This window comes from Phyllobates terribilis, unplaced genomic scaffold, assembly GCF_046119375.1.
Source record: "Phyllobates terribilis strain yellow unplaced genomic scaffold, ASM4611937v1 Scaffold_9__5_contigs__length_417890890, whole genome shotgun sequence".
Lineage (NCBI taxonomy): Eukaryota > Metazoa > Chordata > Amphibia > Anura > Dendrobatidae > Phyllobates > Phyllobates terribilis.
The window spans coordinates 102,226,567-102,249,335 of record NW_027362769.1 but is presented as its reverse complement, the minus strand read 5'-3'; the positions used below and the strand labels follow the sequence as shown (position 1 = coordinate 102,249,335).

Here is a 22,769-nt window from a genome sequence, read left to right as displayed (position 1 = left end):
TGGTCCTGTCTTGTGCCTTCTCTGTGCCTGCTCTTGTCCTATCTTGAACCTTCTCTGTGCCTGCCCTGGTCCTGCTCTGTGCCTGCCCGTCTGGTCATGCCTTGTGCCTGCCCTTGAGCCTTCTCTGGTCTTGGCTTGTGCCTGCTCTGGTCCTGTCTTGTGCCTTCTCTGTGCCTGCTCTTGTCCTGTCTTGAACCTTCTCTGTGCTTGCCCTGGTCCTGCCTTGTGCCTGCTCTGTACCTGCCTTGTGCCTGCCCTGAGCCTGCCTGCCCTGTGACTGCTCTGGTCCTGCCTTGAGCCTTCTCTGGTCTTGCCTTGTGCCTGCCCTCTGCCTGCTCTGGTCCTGTCTTGTGCCTTCTCTTTGCCTGCTCTTGTCCTATCTTGAACCTTCTCTGTGCCTGCCCTGGTCCTGCTCTGTGCCTGCCCGTCTGGTCCTGCCTTGTGCCTGCTCTGTGCCTGCCCTCTGCCTGTTCTGGTCCTGTCTTGTGCCTTCTCTTGTCCTATCTTGAACCTTCTCTGTGCCTGCCCTCTGCCTGCTCTGGTCCTGTCTTGTGCCTTCTCTTGTCCTATCTTGAACCTTCTCTGTGCCTGCCCTGGTCCTGCTCTGTGCCTGCCCGTCTGGTCCTGCCTTGTGCTGCTCTGTGCCTGCCCTCTGCCTGCTCTGGTCCTGTCTTGTGCCTTCTCTTGTCCTATCTTGAACCTTCTCTGTGCCTGCCCTGGTCCTGCTCTGTGCCTGGTCTGGTCCTGCTCTGTGCCTGCCCGTCTGGTCCTGCCTTGTGCCTGCTCTGCTCTGTGCCTGCCCTCTGCCTGCTCTGGTCCTGGCTGCACTGATGATAGTCAGATCCATGTGCTCCACTCTCCAGTTCTTCCTCCCAGCTCTGCTGTCCCTATAGGATTGCACATGCCTCTCACTGCAGGGAGGGGCAATCCGTTACCCGGCTAGGAACTGCAGAGAGAGGGGCACAAAATAGCAGAGAAGATTGTGCAGGAGCACAGACTGGATCCCAGCCAAAGGATCAGTGTATTCTCGCAGCCGGCTGATGCAGTGCATTGCATGATCCAGTGCAGAGCAGTGATCATCCCCAGCGCCCTTGACAGTACAATGTGAGGCTTTGCTGCAGGTGACAGATTCGGAGCTGTGTGGCTGCTCTGTGCATTCTCCTCTGCTGCATCACTATCTATGGTGAGTCTATGCCATCTGATCTGATGGCCCCTTCTTGTGTCCTGTGTCCTATAGACAATGCATGACTGCTGCATGAGCGATTGCTGATGAGCTCAGACTATCCAGAAGCTGAGATCAATGTGACTGATGATCATTGCAAAGTGTGTCCCTACTGCAGTAATCCTCTCCATACAAGAAATGGAGGAGGGGGGGAGTGCATTGCTGCCAGACCCCCAGTACTTATCTGAAAAGTTCCTTATTGAGCATTAGGTTAGCAGTGGGGGTAAACTTTATCATTGGTGTTTTTATGCATTGCAGTCACTTTGCTGCATGACAGCTCATAAGTAATGGAAGTTGTGTGATCCCACACAGATGATGTCATCAGTGTTTCCCAAAGCCATGGCTGAGCAATGTGGGCTAGCGATGACGTCATGCCATTTCTTCCCCATAGAACATGCTGAGCAGCTCCATAGATGGCAGCGGAGCCAGATTATGTTTCTTCATTGTTTGAGTAAATAGGTTTTATGTATTTATTTTACCATAAAGTGCAGAGCAATGTTATGGGACCAAAGCAAAGTTTTGAAAATATAAGTGCAGAAAAGAGCGATGGTTAAGTAGTATGTAGTACAGCATGTAATGCACATGTCTGGCTAGCTATTAACGGCAGGTGCAGACGGCCGTATTTTTGGTCTGAGTGCGATCCAGCTTTTACTCAGTCCAATGTTAGTTTATGGGGCCATGCGCGTCAGATTTTTGCAAGTTAATGGGTGCGTGGAAAACTATCGGACTGCACTCGGATGACATCTGAGTGCAGTCCCATTTCCACAGACTGACATAATGGAGAAGTTGGAGACATTTTCTTCTCCATCTTCTCATCAGAGAGAATCGGAGCACACTATAATCACACTATGATCAGAGTGTGATTTGGATAATCGGCCCGATTCTCTTGGATGAGAGAATACACAGTCCGGTCAGTACTTGTAAAGTATGTAGAAAGTGTTTTATGCAGTTTATACCTATGGGTCCGTGAAAGTCACAGACAGTGCGCATTGCAGTCCACATTGTCACGTATAGGAGAATCTTTACTATATTTTTATTTTTTTTCATATATAAAAATAGCTGATTGTTTACTGATATTTAACACTGATGAAAAGCAGATGCACCGTTTTTCTTTTGCGCACATGAAAAGTCGCGGACATACGAAAGAGGCTTCAGGATACATTCACACATCCGTGTCCTTTTTTTTTTAGGGACTGTTTTTATCCCATGTGTCATCCATTTTGCCTCCTTGTTACATCCGCGTTGTATCTCATCCGTTTTTGATCACTGAAGCAGACGGACTATCTGAACTTTGTATTTATTCAATGACTCTTAACAATGAATCAGTTAAAAACGGGGGAAACTTGGATGGAAGACTGAAGCAAAAAAGGACGTTGATTTCTTTTTTTTTCATCTGGTTTAAATGGTTCCCCTTCCCCAGACTTTAATGGCTGAGTCTGATCCGCATGAGAATAAGACAAGTTCTGAGTCTCACAGATCGGACACACTGATCCGTTTTTAATATGGATGTGTGTATGGATCAATAACATTTTATGGAGCAGTGTTTTGTCCGAGAAAAAACGGACACACACGGATGTGTACAGCGGATGTGTGACTGTAGCCTTGTGAATATGGGGGGGCTGCCCAGCACATGGACCCACTGAGCACGTCTAATTCTAATCTTACACATGGGATCAGTATAAGAAACGCTCTGAGTTTTTTCTCAGATGTGTGATTATCACGTACAGCTGAAACCAGAAGTTTACATACACTATATAAAAGACACAGATGCATGTTTTTCTCAATATCTGACATGAAATCAGAATAAATATTTCCCGTTTTAGGTTAATTAGGATTACCATCATTTTTAATATTTTCCAAATGCCAGAATAATGAAAGAGAGAGAATGTTTAAAGGCATTTTTATTACTCACTGCAAAGTCAAAAGTTTACATACATTTCATTAGTATTTGGTACCATTGCCCTTAAACTGAATGACTTGGATCAAACATTTGGGATATCCTCCCACAAGCTTCTCACAATAGTTGGTTGGAATCTGGGCCCATTCCTCCTGACAAAACTGGTGTAACTGATCCAGGTTTGTAGGTCCCCTTGCTCACACCTGCCTTTTCAGATTTGCCCATAAATTTTCAATAGGATTGAGATCAGGGCTTTGTCATGGCCACTCCAAAACATTGACTTTGTTATCCTTAAGCCACTTTGTTACCATTTTGGCAGTATGCTTTGGGTCATTGTTCATTTGGAAGACCCATTTCCACCCAAGCTTTAACTTCCTGGCTGATGTCTTGAGATGTTGCTTCAGTATTGCCACATAATCTTCTTTTCTCATGATGCCATCTATTTTGTGAAGTGCACCAGTCCCTCCTGCAGCAAAACAACCCCACAACATGATGCTGCCACCCCCATGTTTCACAGTTGGGATGGTGTTCTTACGCTTCCAAGCTTCTCCCTTTTTCCTTCAAACGTAACGATGGTCATTATGCCCAGACAGTTCAATTTTAGTTTCATCAGACCACAGGACATGTCTCAAAAAATGAAGGTCTTTGTTCCTGTGTGCATTTGCAAACATTAATCTGGCTTTTTTTGTTTTTTTTTGAGTAATGGCTTCTTCCTGGCAGAGTGGCCTTTCAGCCCATGTTGATACAGTACTCGTATCACTGTGGTTATAGACACAATCTTACCAGCTTCCACCATCATCTTCACAACGTCTTTTGCTTTTGTCCTTGGGTTGATACGCACATGTCGGACCAAAGCACGTTCATCTCTGGGACACAGGACCCGTCTCCTTCCTGAGCGGTATGATGGCTTGGCATTCCATCTTGTTTGTGCTTGCGTTTAATTGTTTGTACAGATGAATGAGGCACCTTCAGGTATCTTTAAATTGTACCCAAGGATGAGCCAGACTTTTGCAAACCCACAATTCTCTTCCTGATATCTTGGCTGATTTCTTTAGACTTTCCCGTGATGCTACACAAAGAAGCAGTGTGTTTCAGGTGTGCATTAAAATACATCTACAGATTTGTCTCTAATTAACTCAGATGTTGCCAAAAAAAACTATCAGAAGCTTCCAAACACATGACATCATCATATGGGCAGTCCAGAATTGTTTAAAGGCATAGTAATCTCAGTGTATGTAAACTTTTGACTTTGCAGTAAGTAATAAAAATGCCTTAAAACATTCTCTCTCTCTCATTATTCTGGCATTTGGCAAATATTAAAAATGATGGTAATCCTAATTGACCTAAAACGGGAAAGGTTTATTCTGAATTCATGTCAGATATTGAGAAAAACATGAATATGTGTCTTTTTATATAGTGTATGTAAACTTCTGGTTTCAACTGTTTGTGTGAATGGACAAGTCACAGTATATGGGTACAAGTGATGTCCGATAAAAAAATTGGACAGCACTCGGACATTACACACAGATACGTGAATGCACCCTTATCCTAATAGTTTTCCTAATAATCCATGAATAAATAAATACAGTATATACTGGTATATACAGTACAGACCAAAAGTTTGGACACACCTTCTCATTTAAAGATTTTTCTGTATTTTCATGACTATGAAAATTGTACATTCACACTGAAGGCATCAAAACTATGAATTAACACATGTGGAATTATATACTTAACAAAAAAGTGTGAAACAACTGAAAATATGTCTTATATTCTAGTTTCTTCAAAGTAGCCACCTTTTGCTTTGGTGACTGCTTTGCACACTCTTGGCATTCTCTTGATGAGCTTCAAGAGGTAGTCACCGGAAATGGTCTTCCAACAATCTTGAAGGAGTTCCCAGAGATGCTTAGCACTTGTTGGCCCTTTTGCCTTCACTCTGCAGTCCAGCTCACCCCAAACCATCTCGATTGGGTTCAGGTCTGGTGACTGTGGAGGCCAGGTCATCTGGCGTAGCACCCCATCACTCTCCTTCTTGGTCAAATAGCCCTTACACAGCCTGGAGGTGTGTTTGGGGTCATTGCCCTGTTGAAAAATAAATGATGGTCCAACTAAACGCAAAACGGATGGAATAGCATGCCGCTGCAAGATGCTGTGGTAGCCATGCTGGTTCAGTATGCCTTCAATTTTGAATAAATCCCCAACAGTGTCACCAGCAAAGCACCCCCACACCATCACACCTCCTCCTCCATGCTTCATGGTGGGAACCAGGCATGTAGAGTCCATCCGTTCTCCTTTTCTGCGTCGCACAAAGACACGGTGGTTGGAACCAAAGATCTCAAATTTGGACTCATCAGACCAAAGCACAGATTTCCACTGGTCTAATGTCCATTCCTTGTGTTCTATAGCCCAAACAAGTCTCTTCTGCTTGTTGCCTGTCCTTAGCAGTGGTTTCATAGCAGCTATTTTACCATGAAGGCCTGCTGCACAAAGTCTCCTCTTAACAGTTGCTAAAGAGATGTGTCTGCTGCTAGAACTCTGTGTGGCATTGACCTGGTCTCTAATCTGAGCTGCTGTTAACCTGCGATTTCTGAGGCTGGTGACTCAGATAAACTTGTCCTCAGAAGCAGAGGTGACTCTTGGTCTTCCTTTCCTGGGGCGGTCCTCATGTGAGCCAGTTTCTTTGTAGCGCTTGATGGTTTTTGCAACTGCACTTGGGGAAACTTGCAAAGTTTTCCCAATTTTTCGCACTGACTGGCCGTCATTTCTTAAAGTAATAATGGCCACTCGTTTTTCTTTACTTAGATGCTTTTTTCTTGCCATAATACAAATTCTAACAGTCTATTCAGTAGGACTATCAGCTGTGTATCCACCAGACTTCTGCACAACACAACTGATGGTCCCAACCCCAATTATAAGGCAAGAAATCCCACTTATTAAACCTGACAGGGCACACCTGTGAAGTGAAAACCATTTCCGGTGACTACCTCTTGAAGCTCATCAAGAGAATGCCAAGAGTGTGCAAAGCAGTCATCAAAGCAAAAGGTGGCTACTTTGAAGAACCTAGAATATAAGACATATTTTCAGTTTTTTCACACATTTTTGTTAAGTATATAGTTCCACATGTGTTAATTCATAGTTTTGATGCCTTCAGAGTGAATGTACAATTTTCATAGTCATGAAAATACAGAAAAATCTTTAAATGAGAAGGTGTGTCCAAACTTTTGGTCTGTACTGTATGTATATACATATACAGCTGTCGCAAAAATTAAGAGACCACCGCAAAATTTTCATTTTCTCTGATTTTTCTCTTTATAGGTATATTTTTGAGTAAAATGTACATTGTTGTTTTATTCTATAAACTACTGACAACATGTCTCCGAAATTCAAAGCTAAAAATTTTGTATTTATTTGCAGCAAATGATAAAGCATCAAAATAATAAAAAAGAAACACAGTGCTTTCAGACCTCAAATTACTCATGTTTTAACTGTGAAATCAATATTTGGTGGACTAGCCATGATTTTTAATCACAGCTTTCATTTCTCTTTCCATGCTTCCTAATAGAAAACTGTTCAGTGGTCTCTTAATTTTGCCAGAGCTGTATACAGTGGAGGAAATAATTATTTGATCCCTTGCTGTTTTGTAAGTTTGCTCACTGACAAAGACATGAACAGTCTATAATTTTAAGGGTAGGTTAATTTTAACATTGAGAGATAGAATATCCCCAAAAAAATCAAGGAAATCACATTGTATAAATTATATATTTTTTTTTGCATTTTGCAGTTAGAGTCAAGTATTTGATCCCTCTGGCATACAACACTTAATACTTGGTGGCAAAACCCTTGTTGGCAAGCACAGCAGTCAGACTATGTGCCCACGATGCAGAAATGAAGCAGAAAATTTCTGCAGCATTTCTGCATCTCCCTGGCAGAAAAAACGCATGCAGATTGTGCATGCGTTTTTCCTGCAGAATACATGCGGATTCACATGCGTTTCCGCATGCAGATTGACAAGCGCTTTCCAGGCGATAGCATCACTTGGAAAGTGCTTGACAACTAGGTCACACTGTATAAATCCATGCAAACAGCAAACAGCATGGATTTATACAGTGTGAACCGTAAAAATTAAAACAAATAAAGCTATTCTCACCCCCGAGGCCCCGGCGTGGCTGCAGCGCTGCTTCCTGGCTGGTTCCCGGCTGCCGGCATATCGCGAGACAGAGCGGTGAAGGGCCTGCGGTCACATGACTGTGACGTCACCGAAGGTCCTTCAGCGCTGCTGGCATTCAGAGAGAAGACGCCGGACAGGTGAGTATAAACTTTATTTGTTATTTTATTCTTTTTTTACAGGTACAATGGTACCCAGGTCTGGATGAGAGTCTCCTGTCCTCCAGAACTGGGTACCATCCGCACATAGAGACGCATAGAAGCCGCTTGTAAAAATGTACAGTCGCGGTTTCTATGCGTTTCAATGCAAGTCAATGGCGGGAGTTCCGCTGCGTGTCCGCAAAATTAAATGACATGCTGCGGATTTTTGTACGCAGCATAAACGCTGCGGAAAAATCCGCAGCATGTGCATAGAACATGCGGAATCCCCTTGGGGACCATGGGGTGCGAATTTCCTAGCGTTTCACAAGCGTTTATGCTGCGGAAATTCCGTAGCATAAACGCTTGAAAAACGCTACGTGGGCACCCAGCCTTAGACGTTTTTTTGTAGTTGATGATTAGGGTTGCGCTCATGTCAGGAGGAATTTTGGTCCACTCCTCTTTGCAGATCATCTCTAAATCATTAAGATTTTGAGGCTGTCGCTGGGCAACTCGGAGCTTCAACTCCCTCCATAAGTTTTCTATGGGATTAAGGTCTGGAGACTGGCTAGGCCACTCCATGACCTTACTGTGCTTCTTTTTGAGCCACTACTTTGTTGCCTTGACTGTATGTTTTGGGTCATTGTCTGGAAGACCAGCCATGACCCATCTTCAATGCTCTTACTGAGGGAAGGATGTTGTTGGCCAAAATCTTGCGATACATGACCCCATCCATCTTCCCTTGAGTTCAGTGCAGTCGCCATGTCCCCTTTGCAGAAAAGCACCCCCAAAGTATAATGTTTCCCCCACCATGCTTCACGGTTGGGACGATGTTCTTAGGGTTGTACTCATCCTTCTTCTTCCTCCAAACATGGCGAGTAGAGTTAATGCCAAAGAGCTCAATTTTTGTCTCATCTGACCACAGCACCTTCTCCCAATAACTTACAGAATCATCCAGGTGTTCATTGGCAAACTTCAGACAGGCCTGCACATGTGCCTTCTTGAGCAGGGGGACCTTGCGGGGACTGCAGGATTTTAAACCTTTAAGGCGTAATGTGTTACCAATGGTTTTCTTGGTGACTGTGGTCCCAGCTGCCTTGAGATCATTAACAAGTTCCCCCCGTGTAATTTTAGGCTGATCTCTCACCTTCCTCATGATCAAGGATACCCCACGAGGTGAGATTTTGCATGGTGCCCCAGATCTATATCGATGGACGGTCATTTTGAATTTCTTCCATTTTCTTACTATTGCACCAACAGTTGTCTCCTTCTCACCCTGCGTCTTACTTATGGTTTTGTAGCCCATTCCAGCTTTGTGCAGGTCTATGATCTTGTCCTTGACATCCTTAGAAAGCTCTTTGGTCTTGCCCATGTTGTAGAGGTTAAAGTCTGACTGGTTAATTGAGTCTGTGGACAGCAGTCTTTTATACAGGTGACTATGTAAGACAACTGTCTTTAATGCAGGTAACGAGTTGATTAGGAGCGTCTACCTGGTCTGTAGGAGCCAGAACTCATAATGGTTTGTAGGGGATCAAATACTTATTTCTCACTGCAAAATGCAAAAAAAATATCTAATTTATACAATGTGTTTTCTTGTTTTTTTTTGGATATTCTATCTCTCAATGTTAATATTAACCTACCCTTAAAATTATAGACTGTTAATGTCTCTGTCAGTGGGCAAACTTACAAAAACAGCAAGGGATCAAATACTTATTTCCCCCACTGTACATATATACAGTGGGTATGGAAAGTATTCAGACCCCTTTACATTTTTCATTCTTTGTTTCATTGCAGCCATTTGGTAAATTCTAAAAAGTTCATTTTTTTTCATTAAAGTTCACTCTGCACCACATCTTGACTGAAAAAAAATACAGAAATGAAGAAATTTTTGCAAATTTATTTAAAAACAAAAACTGAAATATCACATGGTCATAAGTATTCAGACCCTTTGCTCAGACACTCATATTTAAGTCACATGCTGTCCATTTCCTTGTGATCCTCCTTGAGATGGTTCTACTCCTTCATTGGAGTCCAGCTGTGTTTAATTAAACTGATAGGACTTGATTTGGAAATGCACACACCTGTCTATGTAAGACCTCACAGCTCATAGTGCATGTCAGACCAAATGAGAATCATGAGCTCAAAGGAACTGCCCAAGGAGCTCAGAGACAGAATTCTGGCAAGGCACAGATCTGGCCAAGGTTACAAAATAATTTCTGCATTACTCAAGGTTCCTAAGAGCACAGTGGCCTCCATAATCCTTAAATGGAAGAAGTTTGGGACCACCAGAAGTCTTCCTAGACCTGGTCGTCCAGCCAAACTGAGCAATCGTGGGAGAAGAGCCTTGGTGAGAGAGGTAAAGAAGAACTCCAAGATCACTGTGGATGAGCTTCAGAGATGCAATAGGGAGATGGGAGAAAGTCCCACAAAGTCACCTATCACTGCAGCCCTCCACCAGTCGGGCCTTTATGGCAGAGTGGCCCGATGGAAGCCTCTCCTCAGTGTAAGACATATGAAAGCCTGCATAGAGTTTGCTCAAAAACACATGAAGGTCTCCCAGACTATGAGAAATAAGATTCTCTGGTCTGATGAGATGAAGATAGAACTTTTTGGTGATAATTCTAAGTGGTATGTGTGGAAAAAACCAGACACTGCTCATCACCTGCCCAATACAATCCCAGCAGTGAAACATGGTGGTGGCAGCATCATGCCAGGGACAGGACGACTGGTTGAAATTGAAGGAAACATGAATGCGGCCAAGTACAGAGATATGCTGGATGAAAACCTCTTCCAGAGTGCTCTGGACCTCAGACTTGGCCAAAGGTTCACCTTCCAACAATACAATGACCCTAAGCACACAGCTAAAATAACAAAGGAGTGGCTTCAGAACAGCTCTGTGACCATTCTTGACTGGTCCAGCCAGAGCCCTGACCTAAACCCAATTGAGCATCTCTGGAGAGACCTGAAAATGGCTGTCCACCAACGTTCACCATCCAACCTGACGGAACTGGAGAGGATCTGCAAGGAAGAATAGCAGAGTATCCCCAAATCCAGGTGTGAAAAACTTGTTGCATCATTCCCAAGAAGACTCATGGCTGTACTAGCTCAAAAGGGTGATTCTACTCAATGCTGAGCAAAGGGTCTGAATACTTATGACCATGTGATATTTCAGTTTTTCTTTATTAATAAATTTGTAAAAATTTCTACATTTCTGTTTTTTTTCAGTCAAGATGGGGTGCAGAGTGTACTTTAATGAGAAAAAATGAACTTTTTAGAATTTACCAAATGGCTGCAATGAGACAAAGAGTGAAAAATTTAAAGGGATCTGAATACTTTCCGTACCCATTGTATATTCATAGAGAGAGAGAAAGAGAATAAACTATATAAATGACAGAATTTCTATTTATCAATATTTTAAAAATTAAAAGGTAAAGTTGTATAGTAAAAGTACGGTGTGTTAGTTTACTAGATAAGGTTTGGATAACTAATGTGGAGCATTTACTATTTTAGTGTTTTATATGGCGAATTTTGATTCTCGATGTTGATCAAAAACGGACATGTCTCTTGTGTTTTTTTTTTTTTTTTGCGGATTCGCGGTCTGCAAAAAAACCCAGACATGTGAACAGTCTCATAGACTATAATGGGTACGAGTTCTATCCTTGAAAACCACGGATAAAAGACGTATATGAAAGACAGACAGCTGAATGAGGCCTTAGGAGCACAATGCCATCTGTGCATTTAGTCGGAGGTATAATTCAAGAGTTCTCACTGACATATACTGTGGCGTTCCCAGAAGCTACCATTCACAAGAAGAGGCCCAAAAGTGTATTCTTGTAGCTTCTGTCTGGCTGGTTTGCCCCCTTTGTACTGTTCTTTTGACTGTATTGAAAACTGCAGCAGACGGCACTTTCTTATGGAGAGTCGTTGCAAAAACGTAAACTATTCAGTAAAATTTTTATTTTTAAATGGTTCCCTACGTTCCGCATTACATTATCATGTTGTTTCCTGGAGTAAATATGTAAAATCGTGTATCAAAAACTGCACCTAGCCTTAAAGGAAATCTGTCAGCAGTTTTTTTTTGTTATGTAATCCAAGAGCAGCACAATATTGGGGCAGAGACTTTTATTCCTGTGATGTGTCACTTGCTGGGCTGGTTGCTGTTATTTTGAAACAATCACTGTTTTCTCTGCCGCAAAACTAGTAGCGCTCTGAATGCTGAGCTGTGTATAAAGTTTAAGTACATAATATGGAATATCTCCTGAAAAAATTAATCAAGTAAAACAGTTTCTTTGCATAGAGCCCTCGTGTTAAATACAAAACAGCAAATGGCAAACAATAATTTAAAACATTAACAATGGAAAGGAAAAATAGAAAGACCTAAAGCTTGCTGTGTCACTGGTATTGGCACCGTTTACATTAATTTAGTATGGAAACGCATTTTGACTCGCCTATGGTAAATCACAAAAGAGATTCACCTGTGATCAATTGCCAGTGCACATGTGACATGAATTAGCCAATGAATGATGACCTCAGTGTTTTATAAAGCCACATGGTAGGCCCCATTCCTTTGTCACAATGGTGAAGACAAAGGAGCTGTCTGAGGACATCATAACTGCTATTATTATCAAACATAAAACTTCCAAAGGGTATAGGCCATCTCCAAAGACCTTGGTATCCCAGGTTCAACAGTGCACAATGTTACCAAGAGGTTTGCCAAGCATGGAACCATCAAGAACCTCCTTGGACGTGAGGGAAAGAGGAAAATTTACAAGAAATGTCTTCGAAGGTTGGTGCGAATGGTGGAAAAAACCACCACATCAAACATCCAAAGACCTGAAGGCCAACCTGAAACAGTCTGGGTCATGATTTCAACAAGTATCATAAGTCGCACACTAAACCAATCAGAGCTTTATGGGCGAAGGTCTAGGAAGAAACCATTGCTAAGGAAAAGGCATAAAAAGGAACGACTGATCTTTGCCAAAGAGTACCTTGACAAACCACAATCTTTCTGGGAAAATGTTCTTTGAACAGATGAAACAAAAATAGAGCTTTTTGGCAATGCAAAGCAAGAGTTTGTTTACAGACGGCGCAATGAAGCTTATAAGGATAAGAACACCTTACCAACAGTTAAGCATGGTGGAGGATCCAAAATGCTGTGGGGTTGCTTTGCTGGATCCGGTACTGGAGGCCTTGACCGTATCGCTTGAGTCATGAAATCAGAGAATTATCAAGATATTTTAGAGAGAAATGTCCTACCTAGTGTAAGAAAACTTGGTTTGAGTTGAAGATCATGGCTCCTCCAGCAAGACAATGACCCAAAGCACACATCCAAAAGTGTGCCTTCCTGCCTCCTCCATTTGAAATCTCAGTGGTGACCTGTCACTCACAGACCGAAGGCAGGCGGAGGGGCCGGGAATCACAGACAGGGAGGAGAAGACCCAGTGCACGGTCCGGCCCCTGTGCAACGAAATCTAAAGAGCAGAAAACTTCAAATGCTGATTAAAGAAGAACCACAAAGCGGATTCCTTGACCAAAGGTATCAACGTAATCAGTATTACATCGACATTACAGGCCATGACTTTACTTCACGATACAAAATCGTGCTGTTAGATTCTCTTTAAAAGTAGTTGAAAAGACTGAACATATACTTAGGAAGCCGTTTAAGGGCTATGTGCACACTTTGTTGAGGAGTTTTTGGAGCGGAAATTGAGAGGAAACTCTTCAAATCCTCAAAAACTTGGAGGATCTGCTCAGTTTCCTCCAACAAACTCAGAAAGAAAACTCAGTGTGCACATAGCCACTGAACAGAAACTCTCCAAATCCTCCTCCAAATCTGAAAAATCCTCAAAAATGTTGAGTTTCCATTAAGTTGCTGCTCTGAAAACTCAGCAAAAAGACACAGTCTGCATATACCCTTACATTGCAGTGCATATGTTCATTGTTTTAGTACATTTATTGAGCACTTTTTCAGGCAGGTTATGGAGCAAACCCAGCTGAAAAAGGCATTGCTCTTAGGGTATGATGACACTGAGTTTTTTGAAGCACAGCCATGAAAAAGTCATATGAGGAGTTTTAGCTTTTTTTCATGAAGATGTTTTGAAAAAGGAAAAACGCCTGGTGAAAAAAAAGTGCATATTACTGTCCTCCAGGGGTCTTTTCACCTTCTCCATTGAGTTGTATTGTAAAGTACAGCGCGTCTTCTGAGTGGAAAATGCCAGAAGAATGGTCAGGTCACTTCTTTTAACCGCTTGGTGTTTTTAGAAATCTGAATTGGTAATTGGTTAAAAGACGTTGAAAAGCCTTAACATAAGCAGAGCAAGTTGTGTTTATATAGAAATGCATATGTTAATTAATAGGGTTGAGCGAGTATGTTCTGTCCGAGTATGCTTGGGCCAAGCTCGGAGTATTTACAGCTGCTTGGTGATATGGTTGAATCGCTCCCGTGTGCATGATTTGCAACTGTCAGGCTATGTGCCCACGATGCAGAAACGCTCTGGATTTTTCCTGAGAGTTTCTGCATCTCCCTGGCAGAAAAAACACATGCGGATTGTACATGCGGATTGTACATGCGTTTTCCTGCCAGGGACATGTGGAAATGGAGCGTTATTCACTGACATTTTCGCATGCGGATTGACAAGCGCTTTCCAAGCGATTAGCATCACTTGGAAAGTGCTTGTGACAACTAGGTCACACTATATAAATCCATGCAAACCGCATGGATTTATATAGTGTGACCCGAGAGAGTGGTAAAAATAAAAAAATAAATATATACTTACCTTCCGATGGCCCCCGGTGTCTTGTTTCGCTCGGTCCCGGCTGCCGACAGCGGTGGATTGAAAGACCTGCCGACGTCAGCTTCGCGTGACCCATCACATGACTCTGACGTCAGCGCAGGTCCTTCAATCCACTGCAAAGTGCCGGGAAGCAAGGAGAAGCGCACCGCGGGCCGCCGGAAGGTAAATATACATTTATTTTTTATTTTATTCTTTTTTTACAGATTTTTTTATGGTACCTGGGTGTGGAGGAGAGTCTCCTCTCCTCTACACCCGGGTACCATCCGCACATTAGAACGCATGGAATGCGCATCTACATATACAGTGATGCGTAATCCATGCGGTCTAATGCAAGTCAATGGCGGCGAAGACGCAGCACTTCTGCAAAATAATTGGTAGTGCTGTGTTTTTTTCCGCAATGATAATCCACAGCGGAAATTTCCGCAGCATGTGCACAGCACATGCGGATTATCATTGGGGAACATTGCTGCCCTTCTACCATGCGTTTTTAATGCGTTTCCGCAGCTGCAAAAACACTGCAGAAACGAATTAAAAATGCATCGTGGGCACACAGCCTTTGACAGCTTTATTACATGTGAGGAATGTGTAAGAAATAGACATTCCTCCCATGTATTAAAGCTGTCAAACAGTTGCAAATCATGCACACGGGAGCGATTCAAACATATCACCGAGCAGCTATAAATACTCAGCGCTCGGCCCGAGCATACTCGCCGAAAGGGTTAATAGAACATACTCGCTCAACACTATCAATTAACTTTGAACATTTTTTAATAAGATTTTTTTGGTGATCAGAAACTGTGCAGAGACTCTCCAAATCTCAAAACTCCTCAATAACTTTGTTTCCACTCATTTTCTGTCCTGAAAACTCAGCAAAAAGACTCCATGTGCACATACCCTAATATGTAGAATTCCTATAAGCTGTGGAAATTGGAGCAATGTTTGTTTCCCTCCGGTTTGTTACATACTGATGTGATATTTCCATTGATACATATGTTGAAAGACAAGATATACGTTTTCACAAACTACTCCACCATAAGGCTATGTGCACACGATGTCTTTTTCAAGCGGATTTGTAGCAGAGACTATATTAAAACTTGGTGCATTATATTAGTGCTTCTATTATTAAGTTGTCCGTTTCCTATAGCGTCAACATATTCTGCAGCGCTGTACGGAGAATGCTCTATTAGTTTAGTAGAAAATCTAAAAAAGGATAGTTTTATTTTATCGATGAGGAAAATCAATATTCATGAGGATAATTAGGTAATTAGCTCTGCTGTCCGCCAGCCAGGCTTGGTCTGGCCCCTGGCAGATCAGGAGAATCCTCCGGTAGGCCGCTGTGAAGAAGTGCTAATGAGTAGTGCAGAAAAAAATGATCAACTTATCATTCATTAAGCAAGCTAGTCAAAAGAGTATCACATAGAAGCAAAAGTAAATTTGTTTGCTGGGGTCAGGTTATTTTTGCATGTAGCTCAACAGTGGGCCTCAGGAATCAAAGTTACTGGTGGGCCTTTGACAATCCAGTCCGACACTGCCGCCAGCCATATTTTCGCCACTGACCACATCACATTTTTACATAGTCATATTCCCCTGGTTTCTGTGTCCTTGTAGAAATTGTCCGGGTCAGTGCTCCAGAATCCAGCCGTACTTGTGGGCCTTATGTGTGACATGGGAATACTGGTATCTTGCAATAAACACATTTACTGTATAGTGAAGACGTAACAGTATCACCTCTGGAGGTGATAGACACATCCAAGAAATCCAGTGGTGTCTCTAAATGACTTTATCTCCTGCGCAGCAGTCCCTTCCCACAGTTTATGGGAAATTTTGCAATCAATGTGTTAGTTTATATGTTGTTTCCTACTAGCTTATATTAAAAGTTTTACATAAAATTTTGAGACTATGAAAAAGAGTTAAATCGTCTGTATATGATATAATCTCTTCAACTACAGGCATCCTATGACTGTACGTAAACTATGCGACCACTAGTGTGTTGTCCATTGCAAACCACTGACTAATGGATGTAGCGCACCTCAAAGCTTTTGTTAGTGCAGTTGTGTGACCTCAAGATAATAATAATGATAATAATTTTTATTTTTATAGCGCCAACATATTCCGCAGCTCTTTACAAATTTTAGGGGGGAATTATACAACAATACAGAATAAACATAACTCATATCGAAAGGAGTGAGGGCCCTGCTCGCAAGCTTACAGTCTATGAGGAAATGGGGGAGACACAAAAGGTAGAATGTACTTATATTGTATAATGCAGCCTTGATATACTATATAGGATAAATAATACATGGACTGGTCACCTGCCAGTATGTGTACAGTCCTGACCGAGGCTATTATGTGCATGGTTGGTATGAACCTGAAATTGAAGAAGATTTTAATATGAGGGAAAACTGGGACGGACAACTGGGATGGACAGATAATGTGTGGAGGCGATACGCCAGTCTAAAGAAATGGGTTTTTAGAGTCCGCTTGAAACTGTGGGTATTGGGAATTAATCGAACTGTCCTGGGTAATGCATTCCAAAGAATTGGCGCAGCACGCGAGAAATCTTTTAGACGGGAGTGGGAAGTTTGGATTATGGAGGATTTAAGTTTTAAGTCACTGGCAGAACGGAGGGCACGTGTGGGGTGGTAGACTGAGACAAGGGAGGAGATGTAGGGGGGTACTGAAGCATGGAGCGCTTTGTGGGTAAGCATAATAAGTTTAAATTGAACTCTATATTGGATGGGTAACCAATGCAATGACTGACACAGGGAAGAGGCATCGGTGTAGCGGTTGGCGAGGAATATGATCCTGGCTGCTGCGTTAAGGACGGATTGGAGAGGGGAGAGTTTAGTAAGAGGGAGACTGATTAGTAGACAGTTGCAGTAGTCCTGACGAGAATGAATAAGAGCGACAGTAAGAGTTTTTGCCGAGTCAAAGGTGAGAAAAGTCCTGATTCTTGAGATGTTTTTGAGGTGTAGATGACATGAACGAGCAAGTGATTTGATGTGAGGAGTGAAGGAAAGATCTGAGTCAAAAATTACCCCAAGACAGCGGGCTTGTTGCTGAGGAGTAATGGTTGAGCCACAAACGGAAATGGCAATATCAGGCAAAGGTAGGTTAGTGGAGGGAGGAAATACAAGGAGTTCAGTTTTTGACAGATTCAGTTTTAGGTAGAGGGAGGACATAATGTTAAACACAGCAGAAAGACAATCACTGGTCTTTTGTAGTAATGCAGGGGTGATGTCCGGAGCAGAGGTGTATAATTGGGTGTCATCAGCATAGAGATGGTACTGAAAACCGAATCTTCTGATTGTTTGTCCAATAGGAGCAGTGTATAAGGAGACGAGAAGGGGGCCTAGGACTGATCCTTGAGGAACCCCGACAGTAAGAGGAAAGGGAGGAAGAGGATCCAGCAAAAGACAGTGAAGGAGCGCTCAGAGAGGTAGGAGGAGAACCAGGAGAGAACAGTGTCCTTGAGGCCAATAGTGCGGAGCATAGTGAGGAGGAGCTGGTGATCCACAGTGTTGAATGCTGCAGAGAGATCCAGGAGAATCAGCAGGGAATAGTGACCGTTAGATTTAGCTGTTAGTAGATCATTAGAGACTTTAGTGAGGGCAGTTTCAGTAGAATGTAAAGAGCGGAAACCAGATTGTAAAGGGTCAAGAAGAGAGTTGTCTGAGAGATAGCGGATTAGACAGGAATGGACCAGGCGTTCCAAGAGTTTAGAGATAAAGGGAAGATTGGAAACAGGTCTGTAGCTGGCCGTGCAGTTCTGGTCAAGGGATGGTTTTTTAAGTAATGGATGTATGCTGGCGTGTTTAAAAGAAGAGGGAAAGATACCAGATGAGAGGGAGAGGTTGAAAATTTTAGTTAGGTGAGTGGTGACAGCTGGAGCAAGGGACTGAAGGAGATGTGAGGGAATAGGGTCACTGGTGCAGGTTGTAGGGCGAGAAGATGCAAGGAGTCTGATCACTTCATCTTCCGTGACTGGTTCGAAATCAGAAAGTGAGCAAGATACAATGTGGCGAGGGAGAGCATGCATAGCATTTGGGGGTTGGGAGAAAATTTCCTGACGGATATGGTCAATTTTTTCTTTGAAATAATTGGCCAGATCGTCTGCGCTGAGGTCGGCGATCGGGGCCTGTGCTGTTTGATTGAGGAGAGAATGAAACGTGTCAAAGAGTCGTTTAGGATTATTGGAAAGTGAGATTATGAAGTTGTTAAAGTAGGTTTGTTTGGAGAGGTGAAGCGCAGAGTTATATGTTTTCAGCATAAATTTATAATGGAGGAAATCATTAGATTTAGGGGATTGCAACATCCTACCATGTATCGGAGACTATTAGTAGGTGCTGTGACTGCTATGGACGACTTGTCACTCAAACTTTAGTTTAACATGTAGCTTAGTTTATATGCACAGCAGGGAACAAAAAAAAAAACATTGAGTGACATGAAAAAATAAAAAACTATGTGAATAGTGAAATGTCTCAGGATATTATACAATTGAGCATTGTCATCCTCACACCAAGAAACTGGAAAAAGTATGGTAGAATTACTGTGCCCCCTAATCTGGGACTGTCAGGGTCCTGTATATAATTTATATCTCTGCGTTCTGTGTCTGTGCCATACTTTACCCACTACCTTAATAAAGAAGACCTTTCACTGGATTTTTTAAATTTAAACCAAGTTCCTCCTCCAATTGCCTCTGCTCCGCTGATTCTGGAACAGTTTTTCATTTTCTTTTGTGCCCCTTCTTTCCAAAGTTATGACCCCCGGTAATAAAGAGAAAAATTTCCATTACTACTAACTAGGCGTGCACCAAAGAACCTCCCTGTGGTCGTGATTGTGTTTTGATTGGCCAGTATCAGCAGAAAAGCTCACATCCTTGGAGAAGTTCTGGTAAATGCCCAGTTGGTTGATGGGAAAATGTAGATCTTTATTTTTTGGGCTGGACATAACTTTGGAACGGAGAGGCACAGAAGAAAAAAAAATCTGTTCCAGAATCAGTGGAGCAGCGGCAATTGGTGGGAGAACTCAGTGTAAATTCAAAAATTACAATGACAAGGCCCCTTTAAGTTAATTATCTATCAAACAGCATTAACAGGTTAGGTACTACTGCTGTTATATGTGTGAGGGTGTAGCCTGTGGTCTACCACAGCTGCTCTTTTGGCAGTTCCAGAATTGCCACATTGACTTCCTTCATTGTATTCCTTTCTGTTTTGACATAATTATACCTAGATTGTCTTATATAACATATTTGTTCACTGTGTCTGTACAAGGATACTGTAAGAAACTCACACAACGTCTTGCTAGTTCTTCAGACATACACTAGCTTTCATCCAAGCTTGCAATTACCTGTCTGACGCAGTAAGTACAGTACGGAGTCAATCTTCTGTGATCGGTGACGTCTGGAGACTTTTGTTACAGTTCAGCAGTGCAGATCTCATGTGATTCACAACTTTTATATAATAGCAAAAACTTTTTTTGCTAGAAATGTCGCAGGTCGTGATTGGTTTCTTCCCCTCTTTTATCACACACCCGTCATTATTCTGTTTTATGAGATATTCATATTACAAGTAGATGGATGCAGAACCAATATCGTCCCTGTTTACACCATGGACCCATTCATTGAAGTGTGTGAGTTTGGTCTGCCAATTGAACCAAATTCAGACATATCTTCATCAGTCTGCAGAAAAATGGATGTATTATCAGAAGCCTATGCTGTAATGAGTCAGTGTGCTATCTACAGGTGCATCTCACAAAATAAGAATATCATCAAAAAGTTAATTTATTTCAGTTCTTCAATACAAAAAGTGAAACTCATATATTATATAGAGTCATTACAAACAGAGTGATCTATTTCAAGTGTTTATTTCTGTTGATGTTGATGACTATGGCTTACAGATAATGAAAACTCAAAAGTCATTATCTCAGTAAATTAAAATAATTAACAAAAAACACCTGCAAAAGCTTCCTAAGCGTTTAAAAAGGTCCCTTAGTCTGTTTCAGTAGGCTCCACGATCATGGGGAAGACTGCTGACTTGAAAGATGTCCAGAAGGCAGTCACTGACACTAAGTAAATGCAATATAAATTTTGCATTTCATTTGGAAATCCAGGTCCCAGAGTCTGGAGGAAGAGTGGAGAGGCCACAATCCAAGCTGCTGGAGGTCTAGTGTGAAGTTTCCACAATCAGTGATGGTTTGGGGAGCCATGTCATCTGCTGGTGTAGGTTCACTGTGTCTTATCAAGACCAAAGTCAGTGCAGCCGTCTACCAGGACATTTTAGAGCACTTCATGCTTCCCTCTGCCCACAAGCTTTTTGGAGATGGAAATGTCATTCTCCAGCAGGACTTGGCCCCTGTCCACACTGCCAAAAGTACCAATACCTGGTTTACAAACAGCAGTATCACTGTGCTTGATTGGCAGCAAACTCGCCTGACCTTAACCCCATAGAGAATCTATGGGGTATTGTCAAGAGGAAGATGAGAGACACCAGACCCAACAATGCAGACGAGCTGAAGGCTGCTATCAAAGCAACCTGGGCTTCCATAACACCTCAGCAGTGCCACAGGCTGATCGCCTCCATGCCACGCCGCATTGATGCAGTAATTGATGCAAAAGGAGCCCGACCAAGTATTGAGGGCATTTTCTGAACATACATTTCAGTAGGCCAACATTTCAGATTTTAATAACATTTTTCAAGCTGTTGTTATAAAGTATTCTAATTTACTGAGATAATGACTTTTGTGTTTTCATTAGCTGTAAGCCATAATCATCAACATTAACAGAAATAAACACTTGAAATAGATCACTCTGTTTGTAATGACTCTATATAATATATGAGTTTCACTTTTTGTATTGAAGAACTGAAATAAATTAACTTTTTGATGATATTCTAATTTTGTGAGATGTGCCTGTAGAGTGCACTCATACACAGATTTTTCCATTCTATGATCTTTGATCTGTTTTTTTTTTTTTTACAACTGACCTCACACGTACCTGTGGCTAAAAAACATGGAAACTGTTGTGTGGATGTGCCCTTACTTTGCTTTCGCTTTGTGCCTCGCTGTCATATTTAAATGAATTTTCCAGTTCCAGGAAACCCCTGTTCTTTGGCTGCCTTTTTGTTTAAAAAAACAAACTGTGCTTTACTCACCTTCTCTGGGTCCAGAGCTGAGTCTCCGTCACTGCTTCAGATGTCTGTTATTATCCGCAGCACTGGTGTCAGATTGACAGCGCTGCAGTCAATCACTGAGCTCGGTGACTCTCCACTAGTTGAGCCATTCAGTTCAGTTCAGTTATTGGCTTCAACACTGTCGACATGACGTCAGCGCTGCGGACAACAAAAGACACTTGGAGAAACAGCGGAGACTCAGCGCTGGACCTGGGGAAGGTGAGTGAAGGACATTTATTTTTTTAAAACAAACTGCTGCCGGTTTAACAGTTGTTTTCTGAAATCAGAAAACCCTTTAAATGTATATTGGTCTGACGAAAAAAAACAAAAACAGAATTAAGTGGACCTGTCCATGTTTGTTCTCCGTCAATTAGAAAGAATAGAGGGCTCAATATCGCTCTTCTAGTATTCAGTAGGGGCCCCAGGGGCCGCCTCTCTCTGCTGCCCCCTCTGGGCATTGTTCACACGGCCGCAGCACGTGACAGGTGTAGCCAATCACTGGGCTCAGCGGATTTATGCTGTCTAGGTCAGCAGTGATCCACTGTATTTTTCACATGTTGTACACAGGTCATCAACAAAGACTGTCAGGGAGCAGTGGAGAGGCGACACCGGAGCAGCATTTTTTTTAGTATTTTTTCATCTAGATCAAGCAGTTGGACGATTTAAGTTTGATGCAAATAAAACCCCTTCGACAAGTGATTGTGGTGGTGGTTAGACTCCCCAGCTGTTGAGCTGTTGCAGAACTACAACTCTCAGCGGTTTGTGTCTGCTGTATACATGTCTGATCAGCTGTAGTTCACATCATCCAGTCCAGACACAGGACTACTAATGTTTGCTGCTCCTTGTGAGACAGCAGTGATATGTCATGTTCTCCTGTTTTCGGTGTCGCCATGGAACACATTGAGTAACATTTTTACATTTTTCAAATTCATGACATATTTTCCCTACCCTGCCCATGTGGACTGACGGTTGGACCTTCACTCTCCTTTCAATTCATTTTTGGCTGGAGTCCATCCTCCCTAGTCTGGTTCATTACTAACATTGCATTTTTTGTAGCAAGTTTGTTTAGAAAGTTTCCATCTATGGAAGTTATGATGTGATGTTCTCTGCAGCGTTTTATCCCCTAGAACCAGACTTAAATAAGTTTCTCCTTGGCTGTGATCCAAAATCATAACCTACTGTGGTCTGTACATTAGTCACCTCTTATTTTCTGTGCTTTTTTTCCTATAACAGGCAGTCATAAACCAATTACTTATTTGAGGCTGACTTTGGATACACTTGACCCCAATACATAGCATATATGTTTCTTAAAGGGGTTGTCCAGTCTTGGGATAAAAGTCTACAGTCACTCTATCTGCCAAAACGTGATGGCGTGCGGTGTGTAT

The 22,769-nt window shown here is 42.3% G+C and overlaps 1 protein-coding gene across 6 annotated transcripts in view; it reads left to right on the top strand.

The window, feature by feature from the left end:
• Positions 1–811: 811 nt before the first annotated feature.
• The window catches only part of OSBPL6 (oxysterol binding protein like 6), a 310,483-nt gene continuing 288,525 nt past the window's right edge, over positions 812–22,769 (top strand). For 3 of the 6 annotated variants that reach the window (XM_073646872.1, XM_073646869.1, XM_073646871.1), the window contains exon 1: positions 812–1,183. The gene's annotated coding sequence lies outside the window, so the exon portion shown is untranslated. Of the gene's footprint in view, positions 1,184–17,537; positions 17,655–22,769 lie in introns of all 6 variants that reach the window. The other 3 variants (XM_073646870.1, XM_073646873.1, XM_073646874.1) reach the window with 3 other exon arrangements.